This window comes from Odocoileus virginianus, chromosome 9 (assembly GCF_023699985.2).
Source record: "Odocoileus virginianus isolate 20LAN1187 ecotype Illinois chromosome 9, Ovbor_1.2, whole genome shotgun sequence".
In the NCBI taxonomy this organism is placed as follows: Eukaryota; Metazoa; Chordata; class Mammalia; order Artiodactyla; family Cervidae; genus Odocoileus; species Odocoileus virginianus.
In genome coordinates, this window is record NC_069682.1 from 69,073,502 (window position 1) to 69,094,609 (window position 21,108).

At 43.3% G+C, this 21,108-nt stretch overlaps 1 long non-coding RNA gene across 2 annotated transcripts; it reads left to right on the forward strand.

Annotated features, from left to right (window-relative positions):
• The first annotated feature begins 2,339 nt into the window (after window positions 1-2,339).
• On the forward strand, window positions 2,340-10,556 carry LOC110149147 (uncharacterized). 2 transcript variants are annotated; one of them, XR_002317371.2, is made up of 3 exons: window positions 2,340-2,841; window positions 9,163-9,275; window positions 9,655-10,556. It is a non-coding gene; the product is annotated as an uncharacterized lncRNA (long non-coding RNA). The 2 variants fall into 2 exon arrangements; XR_002317370.2 differs by having other exon boundaries at window positions 2,340-2,769.
• Window positions 10,557-21,108: the final 10,552 nt, after the last annotated feature.

Below are 21,108 nucleotides of genomic sequence, written 5' to 3' on the forward strand. Positions count from 1 at the left end.
TGAAGGCAGGAAGAGAGGGAGGCGACAGAAGATGAGATGGTTGGATGGTATCACCAACTAGATGGACACGAGTTTGGGCAAGCTCCGGGAGTTGATGATGGACAGGGAAGCCTGGCACGCGGAAGTCCATAGGGTTGCAAATAAACAGACATGACTGAGCAACTGAACTGAACTAGGTGGTCTTCTAGGTCTTCTTAGAAGTGATCAATTTCAGCTTCTTCAACATTGATGGGAAGGGGCATAGACTGGAATTACTGTGACATTAATTGGCTTGGTAACAAACTGAGAACATGCTGTCACTTTTGAGGTTGCACCCAATTACTGCATTTCAGACTCTTTTGTTGATTATGAGGGCTACTCCATTATTTTCTATGGAATTCTTGCCTATACTAGTAGATAAATTGGTTTTCTGAATTAATTATGCCCATTCCCATTTATTTTCATTCACTGATTCCTAAGATGTCAAAGTTTATTCTTATCATCTCCTGCTTGACCATGTCCAATTTACCTTGCTTCAGGGACCTAACATTCCAGGTTCCTATGCAGTACTGTTCTTTGCAGCATCAGAATTTACTTTCATCAACAGACACATCCACAACTGAGTGTCGTTTCCGCTTTGGCCCTATCACTTCATTCTTTCTGGGGCTATTAGTAGTTCTCCTCTGCTCTTTCCCAGCAGTATATTGAACACCTTCCAGCCTGGGGGACTCATCTTTCAGTGTCATATGCTTTTGTCCTTTTATAGAGTTCATAAGGTTCCATGGCAAATATACTGGGGTGGTATGCCATTTCCTTCTCCAGTGGATCACGTTTTGTCAGAACTCTCCACTATGACCTGTCCATCTTGGGTGGCCCTACATGGCATGGCTCATAGATTCGTTGAGTTACAAAAGCCCCTTTGCCACAAAAAGGCAGTGATCCAAGAAGAGCAGTCATACTATATGCTATTTAAAATTTAATAATTATTACTTTGTAACTGTGTAATGAAAATGATTTGATATTAATGAAAAGAGTTTGGCTTCAGTAACTCACTGTGCTTTGTGATCTTAGGCAAGTCATTTCATCTCCCTGAGACATAGATTCTTTTTTAGTAAAAAGGGAAAGATGATATCTGCATTAAGAAATGCCCAGATTTGGGTACTTCAAGAACCATGGTGATTTTGTTGCTAATGTATTTGAACACCTCAGACTAAAAAAAAATTTCTAGAAGCACAGAATTTTATTTTCCTCTGTTCCTGACTGCTCTTTAAATGTGCTGTCAACTGTAGTAAAGACAGGAGGAAATAAAATTGACTGTAGTAGAGTCATCTTCTAGAATTTCACCCTCAGGAAACTGCCTCAGTGCTAGAGTGGAGTCATCGTCCCAATTCCAATTAGGTCTCCTTGTTCCTCAGAGGTAAGCAAAAGCCCTCTTGCTTCACTGATTGATCTCACCCACGCCCAGCCCCTTTCCCACCCCTCCTTGTCTATTTGATTCTCTGGACAATTAAGTTAAGTGTTAATTATAATAATTACTCATCATTATTATTTCAAAGGACTTTGATTCTGCAGGGAGAAGAATATATATCTAGGGCCTCTAATGATTCATAACAGCCCCAGGATATAAGCAACACGATATCACGTTTCAAGTGCAGAAGAGGGTAATTTCCAGCCCCAGGTCACATTGTTAGGAAAAGGCAGAACTGAGGCTTAAACTGAGTTCCTCTGTTCCAAAACCCACTAATGTTGAGTTCCAGGTTGTAGTGGGTGTATACAGGTGGTAGGTAATCTTCCAAGTTCCCTGAGATCCACTCTAGTCCCTGAGGTCCACTCTGGCAGGTAGCTCTCCTGTTGGTGAAACCAGGTGAGGGGCAGTGGGTGGTCATGCTCTAGAGATGTGTTTATGTCTCTACTTCCCTTCTGCCCACTCCCTTTACTCTATTGCTACCAGAATATCAGCGTTTGTGCTGCAGATGGCGCTGCTCTTCCCCAGCTCAACATCTCTTTGAACCACTGCCAGAAAAGAGCTTGTGTGTTTCAGTAGAGATGCTGCAACAATGGTTGCAGGAAGCTTACCTGTGTCATACCTGTCTTCTGAAGTAGGTGGAGTTAATGTGAGAGGGGGAGCATTGACAGGTAGATATGAAGTCTCTTCATGAGGATGTAAAGGAGGACCTGGGCTAACACACTGCTGATCACCTGAGAGTCCTTTAGTCTGATCTCATCCACTCACAGACCATCCATCATGTGCCATGCATGTCTCTGGGTGCCAGAATGCCCCTTCAGTGACCATACTGGACAGAATTCTACACATAGAATCACATTCTGTGTTGTCACAAGACCACAGACAGAGTCAAGTTTGAGAATTGTACTTCCTGGGCATTTCACTCAAGCAAACAGAAGTAGGACAGAGGATCCTGGCAGACTACAGTCCATGGGGTCTCAAAGAGTCAGACCAGACAAGTTACTGAGCAGACATACACGGACAGACAGAAGCAGGACAATGGAAGGTGGGAAGATTACATGTACATGACTGACCTCAAATCCTCCATTTCCTCACTCCCCTCCTTCTGGCCTGTTCTTACACATCTGCTGGGTTGTAAACAGATCTGTCAACACCTGTCTTTCCATAGACGCCCTTCTGCAAGGTCACAAATGTGAGCAGATTCTGCCTTTCTGCAGTCCTGCTCCTGGGTACCCTGGTGGCCAGCATTCTGGGTTGTAAAACCAGCAACTGGGTCCAGAGTAAGTCCCAGCTCACCTCTCCTCTACAGACTGGAGGGAAAGGAGGTGAGTGCATGGAAGGAGTAGGAAGAAGGGTGTGGTGGATGCTGCCAGCCCTCTTTGGATTTCTCCTCGGAAGTGAGTAATTGAACTCCAGAGACATTACTTTGCTCTCGAAAAGTATCACTATGTGTCTGCTTTTAATAAATATATCCCATTTCATCTTACAAAATCATGAACTTCTTCTCTGAAACTGTCTATTCCTGGTATCTTTCTTGTCCATAACCACACCCCCGTCCCCTTAGAATAGTAAAAAGATCCAAATTTGATCTTCATCCTAGTTCGTGCCCCTTGACTCCAGATATTCTTGGAATTTATTGTCTTTCTATAAGTAATGAAAATATGTTATGAATCAGGTGTTAGATAGTATCTGTGTATACCTGGACTCCAGAATATGCCATCAGATGATTAGAGGGTTAGAATTATCAGTCACCAGTCCCTCTGGGGAGAAGAGAGAACTGATATTGAATTCCATCAACAATGGCCAAAAATTCAATCAAATTGACTACTTTAAACCCTCAATTAAATCCCATGTACACTGGATTCAGTGAGCTTTAGAAGGTTGATAACATCAAGGGTTTGTAAAGGGGGGATGTCCTTAGATGGGGTGGATGCTGGACATTTCCTCGTCTCTCTTTGCCTTATGCTTCTTCTCCCAATCACTGTCTCAGTGTTTTAACCTTTATAATAACTGGGGACCATAAGTAAAAGTTCCCCAGTTCTGTGAGTGGTTTTGATAACATGTTCAACCTGGAAATTGGGTCAAAGAATCTCTGAATTGACAGTTAGTTGGTCACACGTGTAAGTGACCCCAGGACTTGTGATCAACACTTGAAGTGTGGGCCATCCTCAGGGATGGAGCCCTCACCCTGTGGTTTCTGGGTAACCTTTGGGGATTTAGTGTCAGATGAGTTGACTCCTGGATGTCCAGTGGGTCTGGAGGAACTGGTTGCTGTTGGCAGACACCCCACATGTTTGGTGTCAGGGACAAAACCCAGACTCACTCTTTTCCTCCATTTGTGTCTGGGGTGAGGCTCAAGGACAGGGGGCTATAATACGTTGAACAGAGCACTCGGAACCCCTCAGTAGTTCTCTGCATTTTCAGAATTCCTGGCAGAATCAGGGACTTGATTAAATGAGTTGTGACAGAATGTGTCTTGTCCTCATCCTAACCACCTGCATGCTGTGTGTCCTGGGATATTCCCATCTGCAGCTCTTTCATGAGAGCTGGAGCACCATGTTTCTAGAGATTTTTGAAAGCATTACCAGTCATGAGTACAGAGAATTTACACCTTTGTGGTCAGAGGTGTCCATTTTCCACCAAAGCATTTTAGTGTGAAAGACTTGTCAACCTACCTACGTTTCTTCTTGACATATTAAAAAAAAAGTGTCAAATAATGATCATTTCTCTGTGATGAAATTAATCAGAGAGTTGAGTGACAGCTGAGGGTCTTCTCTTCAGAGGTAACTGCGGGCAGCAAGAAATGCAGTACTTTGTTGAGTTTCCTCACGGGGCCTAGACACCTTTTTCCAGGCTGGTATGATCTTAGTTAAGACTCAATGCCCTTCACCTTGCTATCACCTATCAGACTATATTTTATTTTCCTATGATTCACATGACAGTTACCCTCATAATTATAGAGTTAAGCCTCATCATCATAGAGACTAATAGGAATTTTACTCTATCCACTCTCTTCAGTGACAGTGTCTTGGCATGAGTATGAAGTAGGAGAATCATTTACTTGTGAAATATTTATCAAAATGTATCTTTTTGATTCTGAGAGCATAGTTGTTTGAGTAGGGAAATGGCTGTAAACAAAATATAGTAGAATAATATACACACAGTAAAGGAGGGAAACACAATAATGTTGGGGAAAATCCTATGCCTGTTATGAGGAGTGTTCTGAAGAAAGAGAGTGATGTGGATAAAGGAGACTGACAAGCATCAGGGAAATGCTCTGTGATAAGGAGGTTTTGAGCAGAGCCTTCCAAAAAAGTGCCTGAGTAAACAGCACCCAGGACCAGAGTGGTTGAGGGGCAGAGGAGTGGAAGGCATGAGACAGAGGCTCTGGTGACAAGTCATGAAGAGGTTTGTAGAATTGTAAGAATCAGAATTTGACTCTCAGAAAGCTAGGGGTCGCTGAGGGACTGGTCACTGGAGCCATGGAATATGCTTCAAACAGGGTCCTTGTGGCTGTCATGTGAAGAGTGGCCTTTATGGGGTGAAGGGCAGAGACAGAGGCCCCTGGGTGGACTGGTGCATTGTCCAGGTGAGCTGTGATGAAGTGTGTATCCATACTGTTGCATGGATTGATCTCAGTTTATTAGAATAATGTGAATATCTTGCTCTGTTGAGACTTCTGTAGAGGCTTCATCACAAATAAAGATTCATTAACTCTTTAGCCATTTGTGATGTATTCACCCTTCTAACCCTTGCCACTCCTTGAGGTTTGGGGGCAAGGGAAAAGCCGAAGGTGGGAATTAAAACCTATATCTATGGCTGATTCTTGTTGATGTTTGACAGAAACCAGCAAAATTCTGTAAAGCAATTATCATACAGTGAAAAAAAATGTATAAAGTAAAAAACTCAAAAAACTCAACCACCAAATCCCGTGTTAGTTACCCAGGCAACCCACCTCCTAAGGTTCTAAGGTTAGAACCTTAGGTTCTAAGGTTAGGTTGAGGCTTTGCTGGTCACCTTCCTCACATTATAAAAGACACCCTTGATGCTGCCATTTCTTAGGAAATCCAATCATTTTAGGAGCTCAGTTCCAGGAATGGTTAGAAGACCAAACTAATACTTCTTATATAAGTCAGAGTATCAGTATTCCCTCAATATTTCTTTATTCCAGTGCCCATGATGTAAACAAAGTGAACACAGTGGGGGGTTTTCTTCCATGCCATTCTCCATTAAATCATGATGGCTTCTCACTGTGTTTTTTATAGTGGAAACTTTCAACTATACACATGTACAGATCATAGTATTATAAACTGGTGGACCACTGTCCAGCTCCAGTCATGATGAACATATGGAGAATATTCTTAATGTGTATCTTTTATTCTTATCCTATTTGGAGCTAATCATTGATGACATGCCAATTCATGCATAAATATTCAGTAATGATATGTAATTATTCACAATATTACTCTGTGGATCTGAAGCCTAACAACATTAATACTAATGTTCTACAGAACAGGATATGAAAAGGTCTTTTCATATTCACACCCCTGCACCCCTACCACTCTCTATTGCAAACAAGCTGGTATTTTCTGTTGTTCACCTTTTAATTCCAACTGTGCTGCCCATTTTTCTATTTTATCAATATCCTCCCGTTGCTACAGCCCTGCAGGCTGAGGTCTGCCTGGAGCCTTCACACATGGGTCCCTGCAAAACCAAAATAATCAGACACTTCTACAACTCAAGTACAGGTTCTGGGAGAACATTGTATATGGTAGTTAAAATGTTAAGAACATAGATTACATCAGAGGCTGGCCTGTGTTAAGACCCCTGCTGGTGGTATCCTATCCTGGGCAAGACAGCCTGAAGGGCAGGGGAGAGGGGAAGGGCTGGGGAAAGAAGTGGAGCTCAGGAGGGTACACACTCCTCAAAACCACCCACAGTGACTATTTTCCTGAGAAGTGGCTGCAGTGTTCTTTGAAATCATGGGCTAAGCATGTCCTTCCAGAGCCAGCTGGCAAAAGGTCAGCCCTAGAGGCACCATCCTGATAATCCGAGCTTACCCTCATGCTCCCCTGTCTAGATGGGAAGAGTAAGTCAGCACCCCACAGAGCAGGTCAGTAGTGCTGCTGAGTCCCCCACCTTGGCTTCAAAAATTCACTTCCTTCTGGTGGTCACTGCGATCCTGAGAGCACTGTGGTTGCTCATTTCTAGGCAGGACTAGGTCCTGTCCAGGCACACAGTGTCCAGGTCTGGGGCTTCAGAGATTCAGCCAGCAAGTTCCTCTCCTTTTGCAGAGGCCACCGCGTTCCCTGAGAAGCTGAAGTCCAAGGAGGATCCAGTCAGGGCTGAGCTCTGGCTGCTTGTGATAATATTCAGCCTTTCCCTCTTGCTTCTCAACACTACCTTTCTCAGCAGAAATCTGCCTCTTTCCGTTCCCATTCGACTATTTGCTTTACTTATCTCTCATCCAGTTGGCTCTAAGCACCCTGAGAGCAAGTCTTCTATTTATCCTCAGAATATTGCACAGCTCCAGGCACAAAAAATACAGTCCATAAATATTGAAGTAAGTATGGAAACAATGTAGGAGAAAAGCTCCTCAAGACTGGAGTGAAAGTAGAGCCTGGGATGTGAATTTCTGATTCTTGCTGTAATCTTCATCACTGCATCCTCACCTTCTTCCTCCACCCCACCAGCACTACAAGAGCCTTGGGAACATGGCCACCTGGATGCTGCCAGAGAGGCTAGAACCACCTCCTATTCTTGTGAATATGATGTGACACTCATGAAGTCATGTCCAAAATCTTTGATGCATCATCTGTGTTAATATCAACTAGATTTGCCTGGGTGGTGTTTGTATGTTTGTATATTAGTGAAATTGAAATATCTGGGAACACTTGAAAAACAGGCAAGTGTCTTCCTCCTGCTTTTCAGCTGTTTGTGTTCCAGAAAGTCACTTTTCTATAGTTGTAGTTTTGTATCTTCATCTGTAAGAAAGGAATAATGATAATTAATTGAAAAGATTGTTAAAGAACAGCAAGCTATCTTTTATCACCACTTACTATGAGCCCACCTCACAGGTCCCAATTTTAAATGCCCTCCAGGAGAAGTGTGTAATGTGAATTGAAGTATTTGGAGTTGGAGTTGAGGCAGGCAGACCATAAGAAATGGTGGGGATGATTGAAACTGGAGAGAATACTCCCCTCCTGAGAAGAGAGCCACTCTTCTTAGCTTGGTTCATGGTTTTCTTTTTTCTTTTTTCATTTATTTTTATTAGTTGGAGGCTAATTACTTTACAATACTGTAGTGGGTTTTGTCATACACTGACATGAATCAGCCATGGATTTACATATATTCCCCATCCCGATCCCCCCTCCCACCTCCCTCTCTACCCGAACCCTCTGGGTCTTCCCAGTGCACCAGGCCCGAGCACTTGTCTCATGCATCCAACCTGGGCTGGTGATCTGTTTCACTATAGATAATATACATGTTTCGAGGCTGTTCTCTCGAAACATCCCATGCTCGCCTTCTCCTACAGAGTCTACAAGTCTGTTCTATACATCTGTGTCTCTTTTTCTGTTTTGCATATAGGGTTATCATTACCATCTTTCTAAATTCCATATATATGTGTTAGTATACTGTAACGTTCTTTATCTTTATGGCTTACTTCACTTTGTATGATGGGCTCCAGTTTCATCCATCTCATTAGAACTGATTCAAATGAATTCTTTTTAATGGCTAGGTATTATATTCCATGGTGTATATGTACCACAGCTTCCTTATCCATTCGTCTGCTGATGGGCATCTAGGAGAAATATAGATCAATGGAACAGAATAGAAAGCCCAGAGATAAATCCACGAACTTATGGACACCTTATCTTCGACAAAGGAGGCAAGGATATACAATGGAAAAAAGACAACTTCTTTAACAAATGGTGCTAGGAAAACTGGTCAACCACTTGTAAAAGAATGAAACTAGAACACTTTCTAACACAATACACAAAAATATAAACTCCAAATGGATTAAAGATCTAAATGTAAGACCAGAAACTACAAAACTCCTAGAGGAGAACATAGGCAAAACACTCTCTGACAAATCACAGCAGGATCCTCTATGACCCACCTCCCAGAATATTGGAAATAAAAGCAAAAATAAACAAATGGGACCTAATGAAACTTAAAAGCTTTTGCACAACAAAGGTTCATGGTTTTCAAAGTGTGGTCCCTTGAGCAGCAACCTCATTGCCATGGGAACCTTGTTGATGCAGCTACTCAGGTCCCACCCTATGCTAATGAAGCAAAACTCTGGGGCTGAAGATCTCAAATCTGTTTGGCCAAGTGGCTAAGGGATTCTGATGCCAATCACATTTGAGACCCATGGTTCTTGTTAAATTGCAGGACTGTAATTGCAGAACAAGTTGGTATACTTGTCCTGCCTTGATTTTTGAATATGAAATCTCCCACTGTGAAATCTTATCAATGCCTAAAACTAAAATGAACTCTGTGAGCTAACAATATAGATATTCTGGCCATACGTGCAACTTCTGGTTATGCTCTCTTTTAATCTTGAAAATAATCTGAAAAAACATACTACAGGTTTCAAAAAATCAGGTGCTTTTTTATCATGTAGCAAGAAAGTTATTACCCATTACTCGGATTTGAACATATTTCTATGATGGCACAGCATCTCAAATATCTAAACTTCTTCTGTCTGCCCCAAGTGCATTCCATCATTTGAAGATGTGGCCTTAGATACCATGGAATCGAAGATTCTCATCATTCTGATGGAGATACTGAGGAACAGAAGCAGAGATATGACCTGGAGTCCCAGAGGGTTGGCATCATTTATCTTTATCTACTATATAATGACTGTTTGTTCCTGTCCTGCAATTTCTTTAAAGAGGTCTGCAGGTGCCAGGGAGGTTTCCAATTAGAGACTGCAGTTCCATGAGCAGGGAGGGAGGAGTTGGTGGGGAGGAATGACCCATCAGAAGGCTGTAGAACCAGGGGCCTCTAATTTGGATCTGGTCCTCCTGGTAAGGAGGAGAGGAGGACACTGGGAGAGAAAGATGAGTGAAGAGAGGGGAGAAAAGAGCAGTTTCTGTTAGGGAGAGTCTCAGCTACTCCATGGTATCAGATGCAGAGGTTGAGGCAGGAAGAGGGGCAGGGACAGAGCGCCTCCTGAACGTGAATCGTTGTTTTGCCATCTGCAGGTTGTGTGTCCTGAGCAAGTGGCATTATCTCTCTGAGACTCTGCTTTCTGCTTGACACTGTGGTATGAGAATCCCGGATGTTGTAGGATCGACATGAGGCTAAATGAAATCATACATGTGGAATGATTCAGAAGAGAGGGACCCTCCACTCACAGTGGCTTCTTTTGTGAGTCACCCACTCCCGATGCCCTTCTGTCCTAAGAGAGCTTGGTACTGTGAGCTCAAGCCCTGTTCAACGGTGCTATGTGGTTGTAGCTACAAGCAAATAAACAAGAGTGGGTGAAGGCGTGGTGGGTGTGACATGTGTGCACTGTAATTTCCAGCTTGCAGTTCAACAGAGCGCAAGTGCACAGACTCTAAGTCAGATTGCTGGGTCCAAATCCTCTCCCTCCAAGCTATGACCTAAGCAAATTATTTCTTATTATTTCAGGGACCTCTTGTGTTACATGGGGATATATCAACGGTTTCTCCCCCTTTCTTTCAAGATTTTTTAGAATTAGACGAATTACATGTTTCATGTATTCAGGATAATGCCTACAACAATGAAGAATTTAAATGTTACCTGGAGTAATTACTCATCACTGTTATTAATGCTACTACAAAGAATTTGACTTCTAGGGAGAAGGAATACATGCCTGTTGTATCCATTGCTTTTGTGGCAACCACATGATGTGGGCAGCACGGATCTCAGGAGGCTCCCGAGGACATGCGGGTTGAGGGTTTTAAATTCTCTGGCCCACAGTTAGGAAAATGCACAGCTGGTACCCAAACCAAGGAATTACGCTCCATCGCCAGTGAGAGCGGGAAGAAGGGGGTGGCTATGGCAGTCTTCCGAGGTCCCCTGATGTCCACTCATGGAGAAAGCTCTCCTGTTACTGAAACCAGATGAGGGATGACTGTGGGCCGTGCTGTGGATACAGGTTCAGCTCCCTGCTTCCCCTCGGCCCCTCCCCTCACTCCCTTTTTGATGCCTAAAGAGGGTTAGAGCCCAGGGCGACATCACCTTCTCCAGCTAAGTCCCTGCCTGGACCAATGCCTGGTAAAGTGCAAGTGTCCATCCATGGGAGAAGCTGTGGCAATGGTTGCAGGAAGGTGACCTGTGTCACATGTGTCATCTGAGGTACGTGATGTGGGCCAGGACATTGAGGTCCAGCTGAGATGTCATCTGCAGGAGGCTGAAATGGAGGACCTTGGCTAACACACTGCTATTTACTTATCTGTCCTCTGGTCTACTCACATCCACTTACTATAATCCATCATGTACCAGGCACTGCTCTAGGTGCAGGGATACTCCCTGAGTGTCAATATTGGACAAACTCCATCTGTCTGAAAACAATCTGTGTTTACATGAGACCCACAGGCATCATCAAGTTTGAGAAGTGCTCTTACTGGGCATTTGACCCCTGAAAACAGAAGCAGGAGGCATGGTTAGGAAGGGAGATACACAATAAACAGGACTGACCCAGCTCCTCCCCTTGCCCACTCCCCTCCTCATCACCTGATCCCACCCCGCAGCCAGGATATTAAAGCTCAGTGCATCCCCAGCATCCTCAGGAGCCCTCCTGCAAGGCCACCAAGATGAGACGGCTCTGCCTCTCCGCAGCCCTTCTCTTCCTCCTGGTTATCCTGGTGGGCAGCACCCCGGTGTACGAACACCATACCCAGGACCAAGATAGGCCCAGCCTCATCCCTCCTCTACAGGTTCTGGGAAAATGGTAGAAGTGCAAGGAGGGGAGAGTTGCAGGTGTGAAGTGGATGTTGCCAGCTCTCTCTGGATTTCTCCTGTCACGCCGCACAGGTTTTTTGTTTGTTTCTTTGGTTTTGGCAGTATTGGGCTTCCTCCCTGTGCAAGAGTATTCTCTAGTTCTGTGGTCTTCTCTCTGGTTGCAGTGTGTGGAATCTTTTTGGGGTGGCTTCTGTTCTGCAGAGCAGGAACTCTAGGCATCTGGATTGTGGTTGCAGTTCACCTTCTTAGTTGCCGCAAGGCATGAGGAATCTTCCCAACCAGGGAGAGAACCCATGTCCCCTGCATTAGTTGTGGATTCTTTTCTATTGGGCTACCAGGGAAGTCTTAAGTGGCAAACTTTAACTCCACTGACATCATGACTCTCATGAGGATATTTATTAAAATTATATATCTATAGATATATATCTCATAACTGTACCTGATCTGGGACCCCATTTCTGAGACTCTCTATTCTTGTTCCCTCCCATTTCCCTGAAACTCACTGTAGTGTAGTAATAAAAGTAAGTACAGTGAAAGTCTCTAAGTCCTGTCCAACTCTTTGGAACCCCATGAACTGTATAGTCCATGGAATTCTCCAGGTAAGAGTATTGGAGTGGTAGCCTTTCCCTTCTCCAGGGGATCTTCCCAACCTAAGGATTGAACCCAGGTCTCCCACATTGCAGGTGGATTCTTTACCAGCTGAGCCACAAGGAAAGCCCTGTGTAGTAATAAAAAGCTTCAAATTTGAAATGTCTCTTAGTTAATGGCCCAGGTCTCTTAAAACACTTGGGAGTTTTCTGCCTTTAGATGTTAATAGATGAGTCACAAAAGGTGACTCAAGGTAACCTCAAGGTGTGGTTGGAGTCCGAGAAATCACAAGCACCCATTTAATGTTTACAGGTTTCAACAACTGTCATTCCAGCACCTCTGAGGAGAAGGGAGGGAACTGAGAGTGAGATCAGTCACCAGTGGCTGATAATCCAACTGATATGCCTATTTAGTGAAACTTAGAAAGAAAGACGTAAAAACTGGGCTCAAATAGCTTGTTGGTTGGTGAATACAGGAAGCTGATGTGAGGGTGCTGGGCCCACTAGGGCACAAAGGCTGGGCACACCTCCCTCCCCGTTTGCCTTGCACATCTCTTCCGTTTTTCTGCCTCAAGTTATATCTTGCATATTAATCTGGTAATAGTAAGCAATGCTTTTCTGAAGATCAGCCACTGGTTCTAGTGAATTGTTGAATTTGAAGATGGGGTCATGGACCCCAAAATAGGGTAAGTTCCCCATTTTAGCTATTTGGTCACAAGCATGATTGACTCAGGACCTCATGGCTGGCATGTGAACTGAGGACAATCTTAAGCCCTCAACCTGCAGAATCTACAGTAGCTCCATCAATTCCCATCAGAAATAAAAGGACTTGTTGGACACCCAATGGGTGTTTGGGAAATCAATTGCTCTTGATCAAGACACCACATATTTGGTGTGAGGGATAAACCCAGAATCACTCTCCCCTGTGATTTGGGGCTCAGGTGATGCTCCAAAAAGGGGGAATAATGAAAGTATACATTGCAACCAAAAACTGTTCTCAGTTGTCTGTATTTTAGAGTTCCTAGGAGAATCGGGGAGTGTATCAAATGGGTTGCATGATGCTAGTATCTTCTACTGACCCTGCCACCCACCTGCCATGTCCTGGGGCAAGTCATCTGCAATTTTCTTGTCAGAACAGGGGATACATGTTACATGGGTTTTTGAACAGATTACCAGTCATATGCATAAGGAGGTGAGTCACATTTCAAGTTGAATTTTGTACATTTTCCACCAAGATGTGTTAATCTAAAAAAATTTCTTTAACTACTTACTTTTGCAAGAAAGAATATTTATGTGTCAAATAATGAGCATTCCTTTATCATGAAAAATAATCAGAAAGACCTGGGATGATTGTGCTGCAGGGAAAGGAAAAAACACAGTCCCATGTAGGGTGACTCCTGGGACCAAAGTTGAGACAATATTAGGAAAGCCTCCAGGCCCTTTCCCATGTCCCCTTTTGACTATTATTTATTATCTATATTTATACCCTCCCTTGTCCACTGCTGACTACCATTTTATTTGCATATTTGATCCTTAGCTTGGTTCATGTCCCAGGCTTCCTGAAACTGTTGGAATTTACTGTCTTTCATAGGTGTGGAGACAAGCCATAGAAGGGGACCTGAGAAGCGTTCAGTAATAGATGTGGTTAAAAATATCATTGACGGTGTTATTACAGGTTTGAATTTTCTGCACCTGTGAGGAGAGGAGAGGGCACTGAGATTGAGAACAGGCACCACTGGCCAATGATTCCATCAAAACGCCTGTTTAGTGAAATCTCAAGAAGAATCCACAAATGTGGGCATTCAGAGAGCTTCTGGGCTATTAAAACAGGGAGGGTGGGGATGCGAGGGCCTTGTGTTCTCTGGGACACAGAAGCTCCCCCACCTCCATTTCCACTTTCCCCTGCACATCTCCCTCCCTTCGCTGTGCCAAGATTTATCCTTTATAATAATGTGAGATCCCTCTGTGAGTGGTCTTCCTGAGTTTGGTCATCAGATTTATTGAATGGAGTAATGGAACTTCCCAGTCTTAGACATTTTGTCAGATCAGGAGTGACTCAGGCCAACATCGCTGGCATCTGAGCTGAGGACAATTCTGCGCCCTCCACTTGCACAATCTATACTAACTCCCTGGATTCCCTGTCAGAATTAAACCACCCTGTTGGACATCCATTGGGTGTTTGGAGGAATTGGATATTGTTGCTAGAGACACCACATGTTTGGTGTCGGGAAAACCCGACTCATTCTCCCTGTGCTTTGGGAGCTCAGATGAGTCATGGGACAGGGGAGTAATGAAAGTGGGACTCTGCACCCAGGAACTCTTACCAGTTATCAGTATTTTCAGAGTTCCTGGTAGAATAGGATAGTATATCAAGTGAGTTATGACAAGGAAGTATCTTGTTTGGACCCTGTCACCCTCATGCCATTAGTTCTCTGGCAAGTGATCTATAGTCCTCATCTGAACAGCAGATAAGTGGTACATGAGTTCTTTGAACATACTATCAGTCAATTATAAATAGCTTATTCACATTTCATGGCCAAGTATGATCATTTTCCACCATGATATGTTCTTGAAAGATTTCTCTACCTATTTGCTTGGGGCCAGAAAAAACATTTATTGGTCAAATAATGATTATCCCTCTATTTAAAAATTAATCACACAGACCTGGACCACTGAGGAGTGGAATTGCCAGGAAAGCATGAAACCCAGTCCTTATGTGGTTGGCTTGTGGGACCAAGGCTGGTACAATATTAGCAAATTCTCCAGGCTTTTCCCTTTGTCCACTTTTGACTATTGTTTTATTATCCATATTTGAAATTTGTCCTGGCTCATTGTTCAACATTCCTGAAAATTTTGAAATCTTTGTCTTTTATAGGTACTAAGATTGTCGGAAAGGAATCCAGTATAACACTGGATTGGCTAAAACTGTACATAAAGACCTGAAAGGTTTGAACAGTCTGTACCTGTGGGGAGAGAGGAGGCCACTGAGACTGAGATCAGTCACCACTGGCTGATGAGTCAATATGTATGTTTATTGAGTGAAACCTCAATAAAAATCCATAAATATTGGCTCAGAGAGCTTTTGAGGTGGGAAAAAAAATGGCAGTGAGGTGAGGGTGCTGGGCTCACCAGAGCATGGAGACTTTGCTCCATCTATTCCTCTTTTGCCCTAAATGTCTCCTTCATTTAGCTATTTCTCATTTTATCCTGTACATTAATGTGAGGAAAGTGAGTAAGAATTTTCCTGAGTTTGGTTGCTGGTTCAATTGAGTTTGAGCGTGGAGTTGAGGTCATGGGAAGTTCGACTTTCAGTCACTTGGTCAGAAGCATGGTAACTGGAGACCACATGGCTGATATCTGAAGTCGGGACAGTCTATTGATACCTCAACCTGCGGTTTCAGCACTAACTCCACAGATATGGTATCAGAAATCAAATGACAGTTGGGTTCTGGGGATTGGATGGTGTTGTGGAGAAAACACGTATTTGAGGTCAGGTAAAAATCCAACTCACCCTCTGATGTGAGGGCTCAGGTGTGGCTTGGGGAGAGGTGAGTGTTAAAAGCAGAACACAGTACCCAGAAAGTCTTACCAGTTATCTGTTTTTTGGAGTTCCTGTCAGAATCAATAATGTATCAAGTGAGTTATGACATGACAGTATCTTATCCTGACCAGGCCACCCACATGCTTATAACCTGGGGCAAGTCATTTGATGTTTCCTCATCTGAACAGGGGAAACATGCTACATGAGTTCTTCAAATAGATGATGAGTTATGACTAGGAAGAGTTTGTTCACATGTCATGACCAGATTTGTCCATTTTGCACCACAATGTGCTAATCTGAAGAAAAATTCTCTACCTAGTTGCTGTGGCCAAGTAAAACTATTTCCTTATCAAATAATATTTATTCCTGTATTATTAAAAGTAATGAAAAGATGTCAAGCCATGGAGGAGGGCAATGGCAGGGAAAGCAAGAAACAGCCCTTGTATGGTAGGCTGTCAGATCAAGGCTGATACAGTATTACGAAGTCTCCAGACTCTTTCCCTCGTTGTCTTTTGGCTGCTATTTTCTTATTCATGTTTGATCCTTTTCCTGTTTCATGAAGCAGGCCTCCTGAAACTCTTGAAGTTTACTCTCTTTTATAGGTCAGGTGATGATTTCCAGAGCACAACTCGATAACCATACAATAGAGGAATTCCCAACACTCATTTCTCAATACTCAACACTTAATGAGGACAATAAAGGTATATAGTTTCTGCACCTCAGGGAAGAGGGAAGGGCACTGAGATCTAAATCAATCACCAATGACCAATGATTCAATCAATAAGGCTATTTCTTGAAACCTCAACAGTACAGAAATATTTGGGTTCAGAGAGTTTTCTGGGTGGTGAATGATTGTGAGGGTGCTGTGCTCACTAGGGAATGGAGGCTCCACACACCTCCATTCCCCGTTTGCCCTACACATCTCCTCCATTTCACTCTTTGTCAACTTTTTTATGCATATTCATCAGTGGAAATGAGAACAGTAAGTATGTTGCTTTCCTCAGTTTGGTCATCAGTAACCTTCAGTTATTGAACATGGAGGGTCATGGACCTCCCCATTTTAGCCATTTGGTCACAAGCCAAAGTAAGTGAGGACCACGTGGCTGGCACTAAAGTGAAGAGAGTTTTGAGCGCTCAACCTGTGGGATCTGTGCTAACTGCATGGATTTCATATCAGATGTCAGTTGACTGGGGACGCCCAGTGGGTGTCTGGGGAATTGATTGATGTTGGTAGAGACACCACGCATTTGTGTTAGGATAATCCCAGGCTCACTCTGTCCTGTGATTGGGGGCTTAGGTTACCTTGGGTACAAGGTAGTAATGAAAGTAGGAAAATGGCTACAGAAACACTTGCAAGTAAACTGTATTTTCCGAATTCCTGGTAGAATCAGGTATTGTATCAGATGCGTTGTGACATCACAGCAACTTGTCCTGACTCTCTGTGCTCTGTCCATGTGCCCTGTTTCCTGGGGAAAGTTATCTGCAGTTTCCTCATCTGAAGAGGGGAAAAATGTTCCATGCATTCTTTGAACAGAGTACCAGTCATGAATATAAAGAATTTATGCCCTGCTGCCTTAGTGTCTACATCATTTGGGAGTTCATCTCCCTGACTGAACCTGTGACTACTTCAACAGAAGGTGATTCTTAACCAATGGATGGCCTCAGAAGTCTTACAGAAGTTTTAAGGCTATTCAAAGGCATTATACCAATCTTTCTTTAAAAACTTCATGAGGAAATACACATTTGCACATGATTACTATATCATGTCACCCCTAGCAACATCCATAATTCTGTCCCAGAAAGGAGGTTTTCAAATGGTCTTTCCAACCTGACCATCCTCCACAATCCTAACATTCTCTATTGCAAACTGGCAGTTCTCATTGCTGTCCTTGTATGGAGCTGTGATGACCATCCTCATAACTGAGGCATAGCCCCTCTCCTTCTAGCAGCTTCTAAGCCTACCTTCTGCCTGGAGCCTAAATTAACAGGTGGCTGCAATGCCATGATGACCAGGAGGTATGTCTACAACACTCAACCAGACTCTGCGAGCAGTTTATGTATGGTGGCTGCAAAGGTAATGAAAACAACTTTGAAAAGTTAGAGGACTGCGTAAAGACCTGCTCTCAAGAAGCAAGGTCCTTGTGGTAAGACAGGGACCAGGGCAACGTAGGAGGGGAAGGGCTGGGGAAAGAGGTGGAGCTCAGGGGGCCACACACCATTCACCCTGCACAGTGTCCTTCTCCTCGCTGCTGCCAGGAGGAGAGGCTGCAGTGTCCTGTGAAACCCACACTGAGTGAGTTCTCCAGGGAGAGAATGGCAGAAGGTCAACCGCTGATGCCTCTTTGTGATCATCTGAGCCTGATCACACGCTCTTCTTTCTCAGATGGAACACTGATCAGCCACCCTCCAGGGTGAAAGTGAAAGTGAAGTCCCTCAGTCGTGTCCGACTCTTTGCAACCCTATGAACTGTAGCCTACCAGGCTTCTCTGTCCATGGGGTTTTCCAGGCAAGAGTCTGGAGTGGGCTGCCTTTTCCTTCTCCAGGGGATCTTCCCGACCCAGGGATCAAACCCAGGTCTCCCACATTGCAGGCAGATGCTTTACCCTCTGAGCCACTAGGGAAGCCTCCAGGGTAGGTCAGCAAGACTCCTGAGAACCACACCTAGGCTTGGAAAACTCACTTCTTTCTTGTTGTGGCCATTTGAGTCATAGGGACAACAGTTTCATAGTTTTTTGAAAACATAGGTTCTGTCAAGATGACAGGTGTCCTGGTCTGGGGCTGCAATGATGGCACTCAACAAGTTCCTTTCTTTTTGCAGAGGACATGTGAAGAGTAGTTTCCAGAAACTCTGAAGTCTGAGGAGGACTCTTTCAGGTCTGGACTGTGGCTGCATCTGAACCTCTTCAGTCTCTTCAAAGTCCTCTCTGCTACCGTCCTCAGCAGAGCCTGCCTGTTTCCTTTCCCCTTTTGGTCAACATGTCTCATTCTGTCTCATCTAGTTGACTCTCAGCACCATGAGAGCTTGTCTGCCCTTTACCCCTACCACTTCACACAGCTCCTGGAAACAATGAGACAGTTCATAATTATTTGAGGATGGAAGGAAGGAATGTAGGAGCACATTCCTCATGATCAGATTAACTGCAAGGTTGCGGTGTTAACACAGGGGTTTTGTTTTACCCCCATCCTCACAGCATCCTCAGCTTTATCACCTTTCCCAGCACCTCTACTCTCCTTGTGGGTGCCCATGGTGGAATTTCCAGCAACTAGTTCTCAGCATCAGTAATGGGAGAATAGTTTGTTTTAAGAAAGCTCCTTAACTGCACAATGATGTTGCAGTATTTATTTCTGTAGCTTCAAACTCTATAGGTTATATTTCAATAAATATATATTCAAAATTAAACTGACTGGAGTGGAGTCTGTTGTTTGTAATTACAAACCTTAACCAATAGAGTCCATGGAATTGGTGGTCCTTCTCTGTTCTTCAGACAGTGGGTCCCTCCCCTTTCCCTTTCCACAGACTGTGCCCTATCAGGCATAGGAAGCAAACCCATTGTATCATCAATGACTTCTTAATAGCAACACAAATTACACAGAATCCTGGGAGGTACACATGTCGAGATGACAATTTTTCTTCCTTCCTCCTAATTTCATTCAAACAGAGGGGCAGGTTACCTCCCGAATCTCAGAAGGAGAATGGGTAGGAGACTGAATTGTCTACTTTTATCAGAAATCTGATTCCCTGAAGTCACATACGGGGAGGGAGCTTCTTACTTCAGTTAAAAAAGTACTGCTACCATTTAGTATCCCTGGCTCTGTGTTAGCATTTTGCTACATGTTTCTATTGATCATGCTAAGAATCATTCAGGGGGAGAAATGGAATCATAGAGATGGCACTTAGCTGCTTTATTCATTGCCTAACACGGCAGGTCCTTGCTCCCCCAAGCAGAGGGACTTTGATGATGCTTTCCTGCTAACGCATCTGAGAAGATTTAGGATGCAGGAAACTTTGAAATGGACAGTATCTGTTCAACCACAGATTAGTAAAGTTTGGCATGGAGACCACAACAAGTAGTAGTATTTGAATAAATGAGAACGGATAGGGTGTTCGTGCTGTTTTTCATATTTTGCTAATCTTGGGCAAATTCTCAACATCTCTGAGCTTTGCTTTTTTTAGTATAAAATAAAGACAAGGCTTGTAATTGTTAATATTTCCAGCCAGAGCCCACTGAAATACTCCACTTTGCCTCCTTGCTTTTCTTTTCCTTTGGAATAGTTTTGTTTGCTGGTCCCTGTACAATATTATTGGCCTCCATCCATAGGTCTTCAGGCGCACTGTTTACAAGTCCTAATCCCTTAAATCTGTTTGCTCTCTCTATTGCATATTTATAGTGCATTTGATTTAAGTCATATCTCATTTACCTAGTAGTTTTCATGCTTTTTTAGTTTCAGCCTCATATTTGCTATGAGAACCTGATGATCTGAGCCAGAGTAGCTCCTGGTATTATTTTTGCTGACTGTACACAGCTTCTCTATCTCTGGCTACAAAGAATTCAACCTAAATAATTTTGGTATTGGCCATTTGGTGACATCCATGTGTGAAGTTGTATTGTGGATAAAGGGTATTTGCTATGACCAGAGCATTCTTGGCAGAATTCGGTGTATCTTTGCCTTGCTTTGTATTGTTCTCCAATGCCAAACTTGCCTGTTACTCCAGGTATCTCTTGATTTCTTACTTTTGCATTCTAATCCTCAATGATGAATAGAACACACTTTTGTGTGTGTGTGTGTGTGTGTTAGTTATAGGGGGTCTTCTAGGTTTTCTATTTTTTGATATATTGGCTTTTTATTTTTATTTTTAAAATTTTATTTATTTTCTAGGTTTTCAAAGAAATGATCAACACCAGCTTCTTCAGCATCGGTAGTAGGGGAATAAGCTTGAATTACTGTGATGTTGACTGGCATGCCTTGGAGATGAGCTGAGTACATGATGTCATTTTTGAGGTTGCACCCAAGTACTGCAATTTAGATGGTTTTGTTGATTATGAGGGTTACTCCATTTTTTCTATAGGTTCCTTACCTACCATAGTAGATAAAATGGTCATCTGAATTAAATTCGCCATTCCTGCCCATTTCAGTTCACTGATTCCTAAGATGTTGATATCTATTGTTACCAATCCTGCTTGACCATGTCCAGTTTACCTCGAATCATGGACTTAACATCCTAGGTTCCTATGCAGTACTGTTCTTTGCAACATCTTATTTAACTTTCATCACCAGACACATCCACAACTAAGCATCATTTTGGATTCGGTCCAGCCTCTTCATTCTTCTGAGGCTATTGGTAGTTCTCCTCTGCTCTTCCCTAGTAGCATATTGGACAGCTTCTGACCTGGGGGACTCATCTTTCAGGGTCATATCTTTTTGCCCTTTAATACAGTTCATGAGGTCCTCATAGCAAATATACTGGGGTGGTATGCCATTTCCTTTTCTAGTGGATCACATTTTGTCAGAACTCTCCACTATGACCCATCCATCTTGAGTGGCCCTACATGGCATGGCTCATAGATTCATTGAGTTACACAAGCCCCATTGCCACAAAA